The sequence below is a fragment of the Eubalaena glacialis genome, chromosome 1 (genome assembly GCF_028564815.1).
Source record: "Eubalaena glacialis isolate mEubGla1 chromosome 1, mEubGla1.1.hap2.+ XY, whole genome shotgun sequence".
Lineage (NCBI taxonomy): Eukaryota > Metazoa > Chordata > Mammalia > Artiodactyla > Balaenidae > Eubalaena > Eubalaena glacialis.
In genome coordinates, this window is record NC_083716.1 from 4,631,944 (window position 1) to 4,649,372 (window position 17,429).

The following is a 17,429-nucleotide window of genomic DNA, read 5'->3' on the forward strand; positions in this document are numbered from 1 at the left end:
AGAAGTGATTATTTGTTCCCTAAAAGGATTAGCTGCTTTACAAAAGGATTATCTACAGACTTCTAGAAGGTATTAAGCTTAGCCAGTGTATATAAACCACGATTCAAATTAACATAACTTTTCAGGAATATATTAATATGTAATACTGGGTTTACTTGGAGACAAAAATAGCCCTTGAGTTCAGTACGAACCAGGCAGCATGAATGCCTGTGTTTGGGGACTGCCCTTAGCAGCCTCAACTCTCGTCCTACTTTCTGGCATCCCTCTTACGTGCACCGTCGGTGGTTCAAAGCGCCCCACCTCCCAGTGCAGGATCCTACCTGGCCCTCCCTGCCACGCATCGGCAGCCAAACTCTGGCAGGGAGGTGACACAGGCTCCAACAATCGATCCTACCCAGGACTGACTCTTGCGGGTGAGTTGTGTATCCAGGGATGTTCTGGAGCTGCTTGCAGAGGCCACAGCTGCGAGGACCCACTGGCAGCAATGTCCAGCAGACCCAGCAGCCACAGACCACAGGCCACATCCTCACCAAAACCTCCTGTGGCCTGGCCTTGACTGTGGTTCAGGCTGTGAGCCTCCTGGGTTCCTGCCCCTTTTCTGAAACTGGTTCTCCAGTCTTCCGTTTGACTCTAAGGACTATTCAGTAACCTTCTGTCCAGTTTCTTTTCTCAATTCTGTGGTGTACAGCTAAAAGCCACAACTAATACACCCAGGATAATAAGCGAATGAAGGCTCCTCACCAACACCTACTCTGTGGAAAGGGCTGGTCATCCTTCTCTGCATAAGTGGGGCTAACCTGTGTGACCAGTAGAATATTGCAGAAGAGACCTTGTGACTTCTGAGGCTAAGATGCTGCAACTTCTGCCTTGCTTTCTCTGGGACCACTCTCTCTGGGGGAAGCCAGCTCCAGTCATAAGGATGCTCACGCTTTCCTATGGATATGTGTGTCCACACGGGGAGGCACTGAGGCCTCGTGCCCACAGGCGACATCAGCTTGGCAGCCATGGAAGTGGATCAGCCAAGCCTCAGACGTACTAGCTTCAGACAGGTGAGCTGAGACAAAACTGCCGAAGGCTGCATTTGCTTAGTCCACAGAGCAACCTCTTCAGTGCCTGGGAATGCGCATTGCAAAGTATCCCAGGGACTCCTCCAAATGCCTCTGCTTAAAATAGAAATGGTACTGAGGGCTGAGGTTTTCTCACTTTGCTCATTCATTAAAGCAGCTACTTTCTAGCGAGCTCAGCTACAGTTGTACTAGATAACGTCTAGATTTAAAAATTATATATTATCAATAGTTTTTAGGAAAGATGAAAGCACTAAGATACGGGGGTCCGTGCCAATGTTGCCATGTTCTGTGACCAAATGGGACCCTACTGAACACTTCACCCACGTTGTCCTGGTTAATCTTGCAGTTTTTATTGCTTGGGTCATTAAATACCCCCCTGAACACAGGAAGGGACGTTGGGCAGAGAGGAACATACCGACCGTAGGCCAATGATGAAATCCTGCTGAAAAGCATACATCTGCCCAATCCCGCATCTTGAAAACATCCCCTTGTCCTTCCTGATGAAGAAGCAGGCCTGTGACCCTATAACTCAACCCCATTTCCAGCTCAAACTCTTTCTCGATAAAAACACTTCAGAGTTTGTTCTCACGTGCTCCTCTGATTTGTTCAGACACTCAGTTTCCCAGAGACATGGTCCACCTCACACCGTGGTTAATTGTATTTTTTATGCATTTTGACACAGTATTTAAACCTCCACACAAATACTCCTTGTACTCGTCATGGATATTTTCCAGCTTAGGCCTCCTGCAGGGAAATAGTTCCCTGCCAGTCAGGCCGGACAGTGCAGCGATCGCACGGGTTTCATCAGGATCCGCGCTGCTCGTTTAAGGGGCTGAGCTCCCACCGACCAGAAATCAGGCGGCGGGAGATGAGTGCAAGGGAGTGGGCACCCCACCTGAAGGTCAGCTCCAATCCCGGGTTCATCCAGATCCTGCCAGAGGTAACAAGAAGTAACGTGTGTGGTTTGGACATTGCATTAAAGAAAGACTGTGACTCCGATGCTAGGGTATCTTGATAGAATTTTTCCCAAAGTAGAAACTCTCCATGGAGCCCTTAAAACGAATCCAAAATGATTTTCGAATCAGGAGCAGCTGGGCAAAATCATTCTGTTATTCGGTTCTGCCAGGCTTGCAGCACTTAGCCCTGGGTATCTGTGGTTCCTCAGGCCTGAGTCAGGGTCTCTCCTGCAGCCCCTGGGGCGGCCCCTGTTCCCGGAAGGCCGTCCCCCTGGCCTCCTCATGTGATGAGGCAATCGGATCTTTTCATTTTTTGGAGACTGGGCAATAGGAAGGAGGAAACAATGGGCATTTCTTGAACTAGCTTTGCTATTACTCGTTACAAAAGAAAGGCACGCCGGCCATTCTGAAGGTGAAGTGCCAGCTCTCGGGGCCACTGGTCTGGGCAGGCGTGCAGCGAGCGGGAAAGCTGCCAGAGGCACGAGGCCACAGCCGCTGACATGGCCACTGCCACCAGCGGGGCCGGTGTCTGGGGTCAGGGCCCTCACTCCACAGCGCGAGTGTCCCCACCGCGGGAGGGTGAGCTCAGCAGGGTCTGGGGTTCTGGAAGAAGAAGCCCCAGGGGTGGAGCTGAGACTGGGGAAACACAAGAGAGCAGAGTGGGGAAGTGGGGAGCAGGAGGGGAGCCTGGGGGGGGACAAGCCCGGCCACAGCCAGTGGGTGGCCCTGCTGCCCACTTTGGCCTTAGAGTCCGACCTCCTTTGAATGTTAAGGTTAGGAAGAGAGTCGCAGGAGTCTGTATTCACTACAAGATAGATGCGCTCTTTAAAGAGAGGCTGGCAACATTTCAGTCCCGGGCGGCAGCCACTCAGCCATCAACACCCACGTGGAAATGGGGCCCCTAACGAACACACGCTGCTCCGGAACCACGGGGAAGGGACGCGGGCACGGTTCCCGGCCCAGGAGAGCCTCTCAGTCCCACGTGGATGACACCAGGACCTCGGGGCGGCCCCCTCGCCACACACGGTCCCCAGAGCAAGGCTGAGCTGGGCGCCACCGGCCTCTTAGGGGAACCCTGGGGGCAGACAGACAGACAGACATGGAAGCCCAGGCGCCAGGTAGAGGATGCAAGGGCAGGACCCGTGGATTCTGTTCAGCACCGGAGCCTCAGCACAGAGTAGGTCTCCCGTTCATACTTGCTGACCGGATGAGTGAATGGACATACGTACATGACTACAAGTCTCCTGGGGCTTCAGGGCCGCGGGCAGGAGCCTCCACCATCACCAGCACGCTGCTGGGAATCCCACCCTCCACTGTTTATTCTGTTTAGGCCTCGGCTTTCCCAAGCTGTCGTCTTATAAAAAGCAACGCTTGAAACTGGCCCCGACTGAGTCCCTAACACCTCGTCATGGGTTAGTCTATCCAAGAGCTCTCATTTAGGACAGAAGCGGCCGGACTGAAAGGCGAGCAGAGCACGAACAAAGGGGGTTCGCCGAGGATACAAGTATCCCTCGGTGCAGGCACTCAGGACTGGCCCCCTCCCGACGATGGTCGCATTTCAGTCCTGAGAGCCATGGGTACCAGGTACCATCTCAATCCCGCTGTCGGCCCTGTGAGGAATCGGTGCCTCTTCTCCACCTGCCCAGGCAGCCACGGGGCCGCCTATACCTCCGGGGCACCCTCTGCCCTCTGTCACTGTGGAGAGTCCTAACCTCATTCCTGGGCCCCTGCAAAAAGCCCCTGACGTCTTCCACCTGGCCACACACCGGGATTCCCTGGGGAGCTTTGTGAAAAATGCAGCTGCCGACCTCACGGCATGAAGGATGCTCTGGGACCTGCCCTCTGGGACCTGCCTGATACACGGCCCACTGGAGGAGACCACTGAGAGCCCCCCGGGTCCCCAGCCCACCCCTCATCAGCCACCTCCCCCATCAGCACTCCCCTTCCTCAGAACTCCCCTTCACCTCCCCCAGCCCAAGATGGACCCCAAGTCCCTCCTCTGATTCCAAGACCCTTCCCAGGAGCCCAGGGGTCCTCGCATCCTGCTCCCTGAGTGGTCCAGCCTCTTCCCCTCCCCTGAAGGCCCCAGCCACCCCGCCCCAAGGTGATCTGGAGGGAGCTGCTCCACCCCCGACCCCTGGCAGGACACGGGGCCCAAGCCTGGACAGTCAGAATAGGGCAAGCCCTGGCCACGGTGCAAGCTTTGGGGACGGCAAGTGGCCGAGGCCTGGCTCATCAGAGCCAAGGAGACCCACCTGGCAGCCTACGGCTGCACCTGCTGGAAAGGCTCTCTCCTGGGCGGATGAGAGGCTGCTGGGGAAACAGCCTGTCCAGGCGAAGGGGAAAGGACGGCGGACCTTGACGGCAACACTGAGCCACTGGATCCCGCTCTTCCCGAACCTTCAGTTACATCAGTCAAGGAGGCTTCTTGTGAACCCGAGTGGAATGAACCGTGTCTCCACCTCTGACACCCTCAGATCCCTGACAATACACAGCCCGCCTCTCCCAGTCTGCAGGGCGACATCACACCTTCCTCTGCACTGGGGCCCCCCGGGAAGGCCAGGGGAGTCGTGGAAGAAGGGTCAGCCCACACCCAGGTACAGACCCTCCAGCAGACCCTCCCACAGACGGGCCCGGGAGGCTACAGCCACGTCAGTAATGGGAGCTGCTTCTTCTGCCCTGCCACCGGGACCCCCACCAACTAGCACCGGTGATCAGAGGGGAGTGTGGTGACCTCAGGGCAGTTGCACACCCACCAGCTCCCTGGGGATACGTACCCTGGCTGGGGGTGGGGAACAGAGTGGACCCTCAACCAGACTCAGAGTGGAGGCAGCAAGGGGCTCCTCCCAGAAGGCAGGCCCCCCTCAGGCTCCAGGTGCTGCCCCTTTCCAGGGGGGGCCAAGGGACTCTCCTCATGGGCGCCTAATCGATGTCTCGTATCATTGGCAACAGGGGTCGAGCCCCAGGGTACCAGATACCAATCACTTCACACGTTTCAATGCATATAGTTGCCATCAATCAAGCCCATTACATCCACACAGCCAGGCAATTCCCACCCAACATCGTTCAGGCCATCGGCTCAGAAGTCACTCTGGGAAGCATGGCCACGCTCCCTGCCTGCCAGGTCTGAAAATGGACACAGCACATCGAGCCTGGCTGCTCCAATCTCCAAGCTGCCAGTCACTAAAGAAAGCATAATCTCTGTAAAACACTTAACAAATCACTGCTATACTGACACAAAACAAAACAACAAAAAAAATCCATTGCAAAGTAAAATAACCAGGATTGATGTCATTGATTTCTGCCCGGCACAGCCTGCCCATTCAGGATGTGCATTTTACTATAACAAACAATAAATCATTTGCTAAACAAAAGCATGCCACGTGCAAGAAACACACGTGACTGCCTTCTAAAATACCGCCTGGACGCAGCTGGCTGGGCCGAAACCACACCCAGAGGAACAGGCTGGCGAGACTCAGGCCAAGCAGACACAAGATGGAGGCCCAGCAGTGAGGCCATAGCTCCTCACCTCCGGACTCTGCTCGAGGGTGGAACGTTCAACTCCTGTCGAAACAGACAGATAAGCTAGGCTTTCGTGTGATGGAAGCAGATGAGGGGCCTCCATTTCCCGAAGCCCCAAAACTGAACAGGGGGTCAGACACAGGAGGGAGGATAAAGGGGTCAGCCCACCAGGGTGGTGAGAACAGGAAAAGGATGCTCGGTTAGCCTTGTTCTCTGCTTTTCTGTTTTTCTTTTTGCAGACGCCGCCCTGCTCTCATCAGCCTCTGGCCCGCCATCTCCTTGAGTCCTAACACCATGCCTTCAATTAAGTTGCACAGTTCTGATGGAGAGATATTTGACGTTGATGTTGAAATTGTGAAACAATCTGTGACGATTAAGACCATGTTGGAAGATTTGGGAATGGATGATGAAGGAGATGATCCAGTCCCCTTGCCAAATGTTAATGCAGCAATATTAAAAAAGGTCATTCAGTGGTGCACCCACCACAAGGATGATCCTCCTCCTCCTGAGGATGATGAGAACAAAGAAAGCGAACAGATGACATCCCTGTTTGGGATCAAGAATTCCTGAAAGTTGACCAAGGAGCACTTTTTGAGCTTATACTGGCAGCAAACTACTTAGACATCAAAGGTTTGCTTGATGTTACCTGCAAGACTGTTGCCAATATGATCAAGGGGAAAACTCCTGAGGAGATTCGAAAGACATTCAATATCAAAAATGATTTTACTGAAGAAGAGGAAGCCCAGGTACGCAAAGAGAACCAGTGGTGTGAGGAGAAGTGAAATCTTGTGTCTGATGCTGTAACACTGTAACGACTGTTCCAAATACTAGTCGCACTGCTTTGTTTATCATTGTTAATATTAGAAAAACAGTCCACAAATGCAGCAGCAAATCAGTTGTATTAGCAGAATGTTGTCCTCATTGCATGTGTAGTTTCAGTACAGACTCCAAACTTATGGCTCAGTTTCTTCTAGTATGATCAAAAGTTCTTTTTTCTTTGCTCTGAATAAAACTGAACTGTGGGTTCTCTATAGAAAGTGGCATTTCGGGCTTTCCCTCTTTTTGTAAAGCAATTTCTGCCTAGTTTATTGTCCAGTTAACTTCAGTTTAGTGACTTTTAAAAGTTGGCATTGTAAATAAAACAACTTGCAAAAAATTTTCTGAAACAGAATTAACAACGTATTATCTTTATTCATGAGTTGGAAACTGGAAAAAGGCTACTTGAGGTAAATGTTATCAGAGTGGGGTTATCAGAATGTCTTCCAGCTTCCTGGAGTCCACTGGTACTGATGAGCCTGTATGTAGCAGGGCTCCCTTAATTGGATCCGAGGACATGTTTTTGCATTTTTAATCCTCTCAGCTTTGAATATGTTGGCTAGAGGCTCAGTTACTACTCAGTTTGTGGTCTGAGAGGAAATAGAATTAGACAGTTTGCTGGCTTTTCAATTAAAAAAGACACTTGACTCATGTGGTGTGTCATCTTTTTATAATCAGTAATCCTATGTGGGGAAACCCATAAACACTTCTTGCATGTAAAAAATAATTTAACCTTTCATGTTAAAATGTGTGGCATAACGCAGAAAGCATCAGTCACGAATGCAAGATACTTTCAATAAAAAGTAAGTTACATTAAAAAAAACAAAAATAAAAACAAAAAAAGGATGCTCAGTCCGGGTCAGGACATGGTACCAGGAACAGGCATTGTGACCCCGGCAAGTCTCAGGCTGCTCACCTAGGGTGGGCATTGTCCTCAGACTCTATAAACAGGGAGCTCACACGGTTCCCCAAATTTCTCAAAGAGAAAATGTCTAAAGCAAAAAGGTAGACTTGGCTTTGGTATTTATTCATTTATTTTCTTTTCCATTACAGTTTATCCCAGGATATTGAATATGGTTCCCTGTGCTATACAGTAGGACCTTGTTGTTTATCCATTCTCTATATAATAGTTTGCATCTGCTAATCCCAAACTCCCAATCCATCCCTCCCACACACCCCCTCACCCTTGGCAACCACAGTCTGTTCTCTATGTCTGTGAGTCTGTTTCGTGGATAAGTTCATTTGTGTCATATTTTAGATGCCATACATAAGTGATATCAGATGATATTTGTCTTTCTCTTTCTGACTTACTTCGCTTAGTATGATAATCTCTAGGTCCATCCATGTAGCTGCAAATGACATTATTTCACAGAATTGGCTTTGGTTTTTGGTAAACTGAAGGACTTATACGGAAAACGTATTTCTAGTTACCTAAAAACAAATGAGGAAGGTTATTGAGAAAATAACTAGAAATGAGTAAAGGTGTTTTCTTTTTTATTTGACGAAAATCAGTGGGAGGGGTGCCTCTTCAGTGTGCAGTGAATTCGGTTTGCTGAGCACAAAACCATGGTCGCACTGAGCCAGGTCGTATGTCCGTCCTGGGCATTGTTCTGCACACAGAGGTACCTGGACCTGGCTCCATTTGTAAAATGAAGGGAGAAAATGAATTTTTTTTTTTTTTTTTTTTGGCCACACGGCACGCGGGATCTGAGTTCCCCGACCAGGGATCGAACCCGCGCCCCCTGCAGTGGAAGCGCGGAGTCTTAACCGCTGGACCGCCAGGGAAGTCCTGAGAAAATGAATTTTTAATGCAATGCAATTGGGGGCCTCACCATCATTCCTGACCTCCGTGACTTTGAAGGGTGTTTTACAGCCCAAGGAGCCCTCAGGAAAACTCCCCTTCCCCGGCATGGAAGACAGAACTTGAGTTTCCCAGTTGGGCCAGTTCGTGGAAATCTACAGGGAAGGTTCTCACTCCGGCTGGCTGAGAAAACGGCAAAGGCACTCAACCTCTGTCAGAAGCTCTTCCTCGGGGGCAGCCGGCCTTCTTCGCTCTTGGAAGTGAGCGCCTTTCCTCTCTTACAACTGCCAGGATGCTGACCAGCTGGGGCGGGCCAGCTGCATTAAGCATCCCTCAGATTTGGTGTGCGTAAGTGACCATGATTCTTTGAGCCTCTCCCCCAGCTGCTGTGTTCCACTCCTTTAATAAACGTCATTGCTTCAAATCTGGCTTTTCTCCACTTAAACAGGAAACTTAAAATGTGATGCAGCAAGCTAGACTGAGGTCTGCAAGGCAAGAGTCCTGGGTGCAGGGAGAGAGTGGGGTGACTCCCAGTCTATACCTGTCAGAGGCCAACGGTGGCCACATGCAGGTTCATGAGCCCTTCCTACCACAATTCCTCTGAGCCGGCTTCTCTGATGACAACAGCCACCATTAAATGAACTAGTTCATGTTATTTTATTAGGACTACTGTCCAATCCCCCACGTACAATGTACACTGTAACCAAATTTCTCATAAAAAGAAAGATAAACAGTTAATTAGCAGGGTGATGCACAAACACTGTCATTACCAGTTTCAAGATGGAAAACTGTCCTCAAGCCTCGTTGGGCAGACTCTCCCTAGTAGAATCACCTGCCTCTAGTCACCAAATTCCTTGGCTCCCCGCCAAAGGCACCTCCAACTCAGCCTACAATCTGGTCTTATCATCATCCCTTAATCTTGCATCTGGCCCAGGTGCAAAGCAGTCTTCCTAGCCAAAAACCTCAGGGCCTTGGTCAGGCAAGACTCGTGAAACCGTAAAAACAAACAAACTGTAGACACATGCATTTTTCTGCAGGATGAGTCTATAGTCTTCCTCAGAATCTCAAAGGAGGACATGAGCTCAAACAGGTTAAGAACTGCTGGGCCATCACACAGAACCCAGACTCTTAGAAGTGTCTGGAGAATCCCAAGCTTTTCCATCTGTCTTGTCCCAGTCTCATCATCCCTGGACTTCAGCTGCACTCAGATACCCGCTGTTCCTCAGATAGGTCACGTTACTTTTCACCGCTGGGCAAGCACACGGAGGCCCCTCTGTCTGGAATGTTCTAGCCCTGTTGGCTGCCAAGAAAACATCCTTGAAAACGAAGCCTGCTCTATTTGGTGAAGCCCTTCCAGGCCCCTGCTTCAAATGCCCCTCTTGACAGCTCTGTTCCACCTCTGCATCCACCTTTGCATTATATATGCCCTGGAAATGATGGATTTTGCCCTCCTATGGGTGTGGGGCACCCATAGAACAGGCACTGTGACTTTTTGTAACACCAGTGTTAAGCCCAGTGCAAGTATATCGTAGATACGCAATAAATGTTTAAATCCCCATTTGTCCCTTCTATACGACCTTACAGACTCTTTTAAATACAACCCGCATTTGATTAAAACCAAGAAATATCCTTTGAAAGAACATCACTGGCTGGCTAAGAATAGGCCTAGCTTGGCCCAATTCTATGCAAAATTATTAAATTTCTGGCTCTTGCATTTTTATATTATGTTGGGCCAAAATCAGGACTTTGCTCAAAGGAATTTAAATGAGCAGACTGATACCATCTCCAATAGATGACTGAACTTTAGCTGATGTTCGCAACACTGGCGAAAAGTAATTTATTGAATTACTGATGCACTTAATGAAGTGCTGCCAGAAGCTCAGGAGGAGACAGTGCTGAGCCAACTGTATTTGAACTTGAAGGACGGGGTGACTGTTTCAAAGCATTTTGATGTCCAGGACTTAAATGTTCGGCTGTTTATAAAACTAAGGCCACTTTCAGAGCCAGAAAAACCACCTACTGAAGAAAAGCGTTCATTACAAGGAATACTTTTATTAGTAACCAGGCAGGTTTTGAGATGACTTGAAATAATGTGGTTGCAAAGGAGAGTTTCTTTTGATTAGCCAATGTCATAGTGCAACTAAGATGGGTTTATTTTTACATGTTTAAGAAGCTGAAGTATTTTAATCTCTTTGAAAGAGCGTTTATGTGTTTTCTAGTCATTAAAGCAAGTGCCCTAAGGCAACATTTTGTGAGCCCAGACTGAGTTACTATAAATCCCTGAATGTCATAAAAGGATACAAATATCCTAACTTTTTGTTAATTCATACTGATTCCCTACCCCTGTTCCCCTGGAATCGTTGAGAGAGCGTCTGCTTCTGAGATGCAGTGTCTTTGGGTCTAACTGTTAGCTCCGTGCCCTAATGGAAGTGACAGGTCACCCCCTTGCTCTCTGAAATCGTCTCAGGCTATGCCTTGGTCCTTAACTCTTGCCTACAGGTACTAGGATCCAGGGCTCCCATTCCGGAATGAAAAATTTGAAGGCCTCCTCAGATGACAATCGTTAGAAGATAAAAAGCTTAGTATCTTGATAGTCTCCCTGTTTTGTAACAAGTGGATTAGTATAAAATGGCGAAGAGCAGGCCAGCCCTGGGAAAAATTGTGACGTAGGAAAAACTGACCACTGGTGTTCTCAAAGCCCTCAAAGCCCCTCCTGAGCCATATCTCAAACGACCAGAGAAAAGCTTTATCCCGTGACAAGAATCCAGCCAGACTGGTGAGTGAGGGAGGGGAGGCCCCAGGGCTGTGACATCAAATCATGTAGGTGGGTGTCCCCCTTTGAGGCCAGCCTTTTGAACCGGAGAGGAAGAAAGGGAGGCCGGAGCTCCCACGGTTTAACGGGGTACCTGCTGGGACAGGAGGTGGCACCGGCCGGGCTCTGCCCCAGCGGGCTCCCACCCCCCCGGCACTCGTGCATATTGACAAAGGAGTCAAGGCCAAGTCTGCTGAACTCAGCGGAGCAGACCCACAGAAGCACCGTCCCTGGGACACAGCCTGAAAACGCCAAGTCCTTTTGGGGTCAGAAACAAAATAACAAGGCTGAGTACAAAGGTCACTCAGAATAACACATTGTAACCAAGTAGCTAGGCAGCAGGACATTCAAGAATCTTAGCTGAGAAGAAAAATGGAAGTAATTTGCTCCCTAGTACAAAAATCGTTGACTAATGTTCAGCTGGAAACGACCAAATAGATTTAAGGATATTAATAACCAAAACTGCCTGTGTTTACAGAATGGAAATGGAGTGACTTGCTTTGAGGACAAAGCAAGTGTAGCTGAGCAGAAATCCGAGCTCAGATCATCTTGAGCCTTTGATGCCGGTCCTGTCGCCCCTGGACTCCTGGACATGATAGCTGTACCAGTGACCGTCTGGTAAGCAGGAGGCCGTGCTCTCTATACGTGACCTCACTCCATCCACATAACAACCCTGTTTGGGAAGTGTCACTGTCCCCATCAGAAAGAGGAGGGATCACACTGGGAGACAGTAAGTCACTTGCCCAGAGCCTCAGCGTCAAGAGCCCCAGCCTGACCCCGTCCCTCTACTCCAAAGTCTGTGCTCTGAGTCCTGAGCTGCGCACCTGCCAGTGAAAAGCAAAGCCCGGGGCTTAGATCCACTGCTGGTTCTCAGACAGAGTAAAATCACAGCTGGGGGAGCCCTATGCATACAGCCTCCTCCACTGCCCGGGACAGACAGCTCACACTCGGGTCTGTCACTTCCTCCCCTCCCTCCACTCCTCCACTTTGCACTTCTCTTGGAAGCCTGGATGCCCTGTGAGCTCCAGGCACCTGGCGAGCAACCCAGCATCCCTGGAGAGGATGACACAGCCAATGCACCTGCCAGGGAGCATGGCTGAACGCTGAACACTCATTCCGGCATGAGCCTTTCTGCCAGATCATATTTAGCGTTGCTGGAACCCAGGCTTGGGGTCCAGACAAGTTTTCCTATCAATTCTTCATTCCCCACCCAATAAACAGAACAGCAAAACACCTGCCCAAAACGCTTCAGGTTTTTAGCACATAACCAAGGATCATTTTTTCCCTTCAAACCCCCCTCTGTCCCCTGCTGGAGTTTATATTTGTTTCAGGGAGAAAGAAAACGTCGTCACCTTTTTGGATCTCGCATCCAATATACTCTTGATTATATATGAAATCTATTTAAAAACACACATTAAAAAATATATATTTACTTGCTTCTTATTTTGCTGGGAATCAATATAAAAGGGTATGTTTGTTTTTCTGAAAGATATTGCTAACATTTTTTATTTCGTAAGCTTTGACAACTCCTTTGAAGTATTTGCACACCTGAAAGAAAGACATCAGGCTCACATTTCTGGCTCTGGGCCGGGAGCCGTGTGAGTTCAAAGAGGCTGCGAACCACATCAAAACTCCCCAGGTAGAACACCTGGGGCGGCCCTTGATGGACAAGGTTTGGGGAACGGCAGCCAGACGGAGAGAAGAAAAGGAAGCCAGCTTGGTAATCCCCAAACTAGGGGTCTCCCAGCCTGAATCCGGCAGACGCTCCCCCAGCCCCACAACTGTACACCTGCATATCTGCTGGAGGATTTAGTAAAACTCAAGGAAACCCGTTTTCCTCCGGTGTAGCTGATCTAAAACTCCAACCATCTAGAATGTTATCCAGCACTCTGCTTTTGGAGAAAAACCCAAGTGACAGAACAGTGAGAACTTAACTCTCCAAAAAAAGCCTTTCGGTATGTCTGAGGTCAGCATGTAAAACTAACACCATGCTGAATATACCCATGAGCCTAATCCTACTCTGGGTAGATCTGGTACCCAGCGCAGAGAGGATGCGGCCCCTGTGATGAACCGGGAACAGGAGGCCGCCCAGCTGTGGATGCAGCCGGGCGTGCGGTCAGCAGCACCGCCTGGACCAGCGTGGATGGGTGAAATCGATCAGCACACTGGGGTTAGGAGGGGCTCAGAGATGGCCCGGTGCCACACGTCTCTCTTTGGAGGTAAGAAAAGTGAAGTTCTGAGGGTTTGGGGGGCAGTCCACAGTTTCATAGCCTTTGTTTTCTAGTCTAGAAGCCATTCTCTTGACCCTGGGGCCACGCTGGTTCTAGACGACACCACTTCTCGATCCCGGGTTTGGCTCACTTGCATCTGGCACACAGCCTGGTTTAATCCAGCCCATGAACCCAGGCTAATGCACATAAAACACTGCATCTCCGCCTACCAGATCATTCGCACATTGAAGAGTCAATGGCGTGTGTTAAAGAATGGATTTGTTCATGGAGCACAGATTAAAATACTTAATCACGCAACTTTTACATCATCTTTCAAATTATCACGCAAAAAATAAAGTTAACTGGCATGTCCCACCGTACTGATTTGATCTAGCACTGTGGAAGGCACACAAAAGGTATCTATCTACTCATGTGGATTCTGAGTTTGTTCATTTATTCATTCAAACATCACTGTTTCTTACTGCATGCAATACACAGCCTCGGGTATTGGAAGGGACTAATAACCACAATTCACGGAGAGCCAGCCATGTGCCTGGTACTTTATATGCATCAACCGTCACTCTCACAACAGTCCTGTGAAGTAGAGATTATCATTCCCATTCTAGAGGAGAGAACACTGAGGCATGAATCTTGAATAACTCAGCCAAGGTCATATCAGAACCAGGATTTGAATCCATACCTGAACCCAAAGTCCAGGCTCTCAGAGACATACCTTCCACCCTGAAAACACAAATGACCTGGTAGAGGAGATAAACAAGTCAACTGGAAATCAAAATAGATTCTCATAGCTGCTTCAGGACAGGTAACCTTCTGCAGAACTAAAAGGAAGAGAGGTATCTCTTATGGAGAGAGGTTAGGAAGGCTTTGTGGAGACAGGCATTTGTGGGCCTTGAGGTATGAGTAGGAGTCCCGAAGATGGAGATAAAGGGGAAGGAGATTCAGAGTAGGGGGCTGAGCAGGCTCCATCCCTGAGACTCTGGAAAGCATAGGGGTGCCTTCAGGGAGCACAGAGCCATTGGTTCACTAGGAGATGGCACGCCAAGAGAAGTGCTGAAGGCAATCTTGGAACACGCAGTTTCTTCCTAGTAATAAGCAAATATTAAGAAAGCCAGTCTTTATCCTAATGGATATATTTGTTCTTGTTTTGACAGCAGAACCTCTGTAAGTGTAACTCAAACATTATAAATGAAAAAGACATATCAAATAAAGGAACAGAGGGTGGCGTCCATGGGGCTCCTGACTGATCTCCAACCCGCCTCCTTGGGAGGTCATCTGGGGTCGCTCTGGTCCAGGTCAGACAGTCATTTTAGCAAGTATGTCGGGCATCTCCAGAAGCACTGTCAATGTGGTCCCTAGACAAACCTCTTTTATCTCTCCAGGATCCAGTTCAATCACATTAAAAAAAGAAAAACGAAGAGTGGCTGCCTATCAACCACAACGGACATCCCCTAAAGAGACACAAACTCCCTTACATCCACAGATGCGCTCCTAAAATGTTTCGATTCGTCCAATGATAGTTATCAGCTTCCTGTCAGGTACCTGCCTGGCTGGGCACGGAGGACACAGTATGGTCCTCGGGGGAACGACAATCCAGCCTGTCTTTCCACAGCAGGGTGGAGGCTGGTGTGATTAGACAGATAAAGAAAACATTAGGAAAGTGTTAGGCTGGGTCAGGGGAGTTCACAAGTTTGATTTGGGACATGTTGAGTTGGGGGCATTTGACATCCCAGAAGAAAGGTAAAGTGGGCACCTGAGCCTGGGAATCGCAGAGGACTGGTCTGGGCTAGGACGTGCCTCTGACCTGGAAGGAGAGGGTTTTGCTAAAAGGGGGATGGCTTGGACTGGGAAGATGGCAGCAGAAGGAGAGACAAGTGGACCAACGGGGGCACAGTTCAAAGGAGACCCACCTTCACATTCCAGCTTCACTGCTAACCAACCATCGACCGCTGTCAACCCCTCACACATCCACCTTCAATACGCCCCCTCTGCGGACCCCGGACCCCCATCCTACGGCTGCTGCAGCCGCTCTCAGGGGTTGATGATTTGCACACACACACATCCCTGGACGGGAAGGGGTAAAGCGCGAGGACACAGAGCTCCGGGAGGCTTCTGCAGGCTTCCTTGGAGGCACTGACCCAGGCCATCTCGGGGCCAGGTGTCCCTCCACAGAAGTGAGAAGTGGCCCCCGTGCAGGGCTTGTGGACCTGACCACAACGCTTCACATTCCCTCTGTGCCTCCACAGGGGTCTCGGGAGGCATCACAGTGACAGTAAAGTGAACTTCCTCAACCGCTGCCCACAACTCACTTGGCTGGGGGCGCTAAGTAGGTATGGCTTTAAATCTAAAACCATCTGGATCCATCTAATGACCTGGCCTTCTACAGGGACAAATCTAGCTCTTAGGTCTCGCTGACACATGGAAAGTCTGGGGATTTTGGGGGGAGGGGAGGGGCAGTTGCTGGTTCACAGGCATCACTAACGCCAATGAACAAAGACCTCAGCCCCTGAGGTCACGGTCAGAGGCAGTGTCACGTCGGGGAAGGGCCTGTTTCCTGTCACCACCTGGCCCTTTGCTCCCCGAAGGCTTAGAGCCTTTGCTCAGAAAGCCCAGACCTCAGTCCTATTCGCACACAGAGCTCTGCCCCATACCACGAAGGATGTGTGACCATGGCAGTCAGGAGCCAGCCTGGGCCACCGGCACCCACCCTTTCACACCCTCCTTTGGCTGAGAGCTCTGGTTCTGAAAAGGCATGGCCCTCCCTTTACCCCCTCCCTGCCACAGTTTATATGGGCATGAGTCTATTTTGCAGAGGCAGGATTTCACTGACCTTTCAGACACAAAGACCTCCAGGGACCCTGGGTCAAGAGGCACTGAGGGTCAGGAGCTGGCTGGACATGGGCCCAGGGACTTCTGAAACATGTGACCAGCCTTTGCCGGTTTTGATCCAGTTCTACCACCTTTCACTCTAGAATACAAGCACACACAGAGCCAGATTCCTCTTTCCTTGAGTTTCCTGGGTTGAAACTCTGATAGAGAGATCCTCTTCCGAGACAGATCGATATCACAATTCTGCCAGTATAATTGTTTCACCTTTCTAGAAAGGTTTGCCATGCCAGGAAGGAATTTAGGTCAAGTCCAGCACAATCACTCAGGGCTTGGCTATGCCTCTCCATCCTAGGGGTTGTCCGGCCTTTCCCAGATGGTCCCGGGGAGCCCGCGGGCTTGGCGTTGCGCTGCCCTCTGGCCCAGGAACTCTGACAGGTCACCCCGCTGACGCCGCGGGGTCGGCCGGGGCCAGCGGGGCCTGCCCACGTCCCCCGCACTCCCTGCCGCATCTCTGAGCCCCCAGCGGCATCCCACTCCGCTCCCCTCCCTGGGAAGGCAAGGGGCGCCTGGACAGCAGCCCACGCCCCTCCCGGAGTTGGTGCAACTCGGAGTCGCTTCCTCCAAAGGCGCCCGTCTCGTCTCGACCCCCTGCGTGCGGCAGCCCCCAAGACACCCGCTTGGCACCCGCTCTCGGTCTCGCCTGCTTTCACACGCGTCCTCCCTGTCGCCGTCCCCCCAGCGCCGTCGCCACCCGCAGACACACACGCTCCTCTGGTCCGTTTACCCAGAGGGAGCGCGAGAGCTGCCAACCTGGTCGCCAAGTTGGGCTGGGGGGGCCCGGGGCCCGAGGGCCGGGGTCGCGCGGTCCCTTGACGCTGGCGCCGGGCGCGCCGCGGGCCGGCAGGGACCGGGCTCGGGGACCCGGCACCCCGGCGCGGCCCCTCCCACGGCGGCGGCCGAGGCGGCGTCCCCGGCCTGCTCCGGCCGCCCCGGGCGCGCGGCCCCCGGCCCGCACCCCGCGCGCGCTTACCTCGGGGGCGCCGGTCCGGTCGCGCCGATCCCGCCGCCGCCGCCGCCGCCGCCGCGGCGGCTCCGCATCTCCCGGGCGCCCGCCCGCCGCCCTCCGGGGCGCCCCGCCGTCCCCGCCGGGCGCGCAGGAGGGTCGTGGGGACGCGCGGAGGCCGCGGGGTCCGGGCGCCGCCGCACCCGCGCCGCCCGCAGCCGAGCAGGAAATTTGTCCGGCCGCTCCCGCTGCTTCTCCGCGCCGCTCGGCTCGGGCTCCGCGGCGGGGGCGGGGGCCCGGCGCCGCGAGGAGCGGGGGCGACGCCTGGTGTCCGGCGCGGGGAGCGCACCCGGCGCCCGCCCCACCTGAGGCCGCGGCTCCGCCCCGCAGGGATG

General features: G+C 51.6%; 1 protein-coding gene and 1 pseudogene across 2 annotated transcripts in view; one reads left to right on the plus strand and one right to left on the minus strand.

Moving 5' to 3' along the window:
* Positions 1-17,129, minus strand: part of PTPRE (protein tyrosine phosphatase receptor type E) — a 161,641-nt gene extending 144,512 nt beyond the window's left edge. For both annotated transcript variants that reach the window (XM_061192077.1, XM_061192057.1), the window contains exon 1: positions 17,062-17,129. The gene's annotated coding sequence lies outside the window, so the exon portion shown is untranslated. The remainder of the gene's footprint in view (positions 1-17,061) is intronic.
* LOC133092595 (S-phase kinase-associated protein 1-like) lies at positions 5,778-6,338 on the plus strand (annotated as a pseudogene).
* Positions 17,130-17,429: the final 300 nt, after the last annotated feature.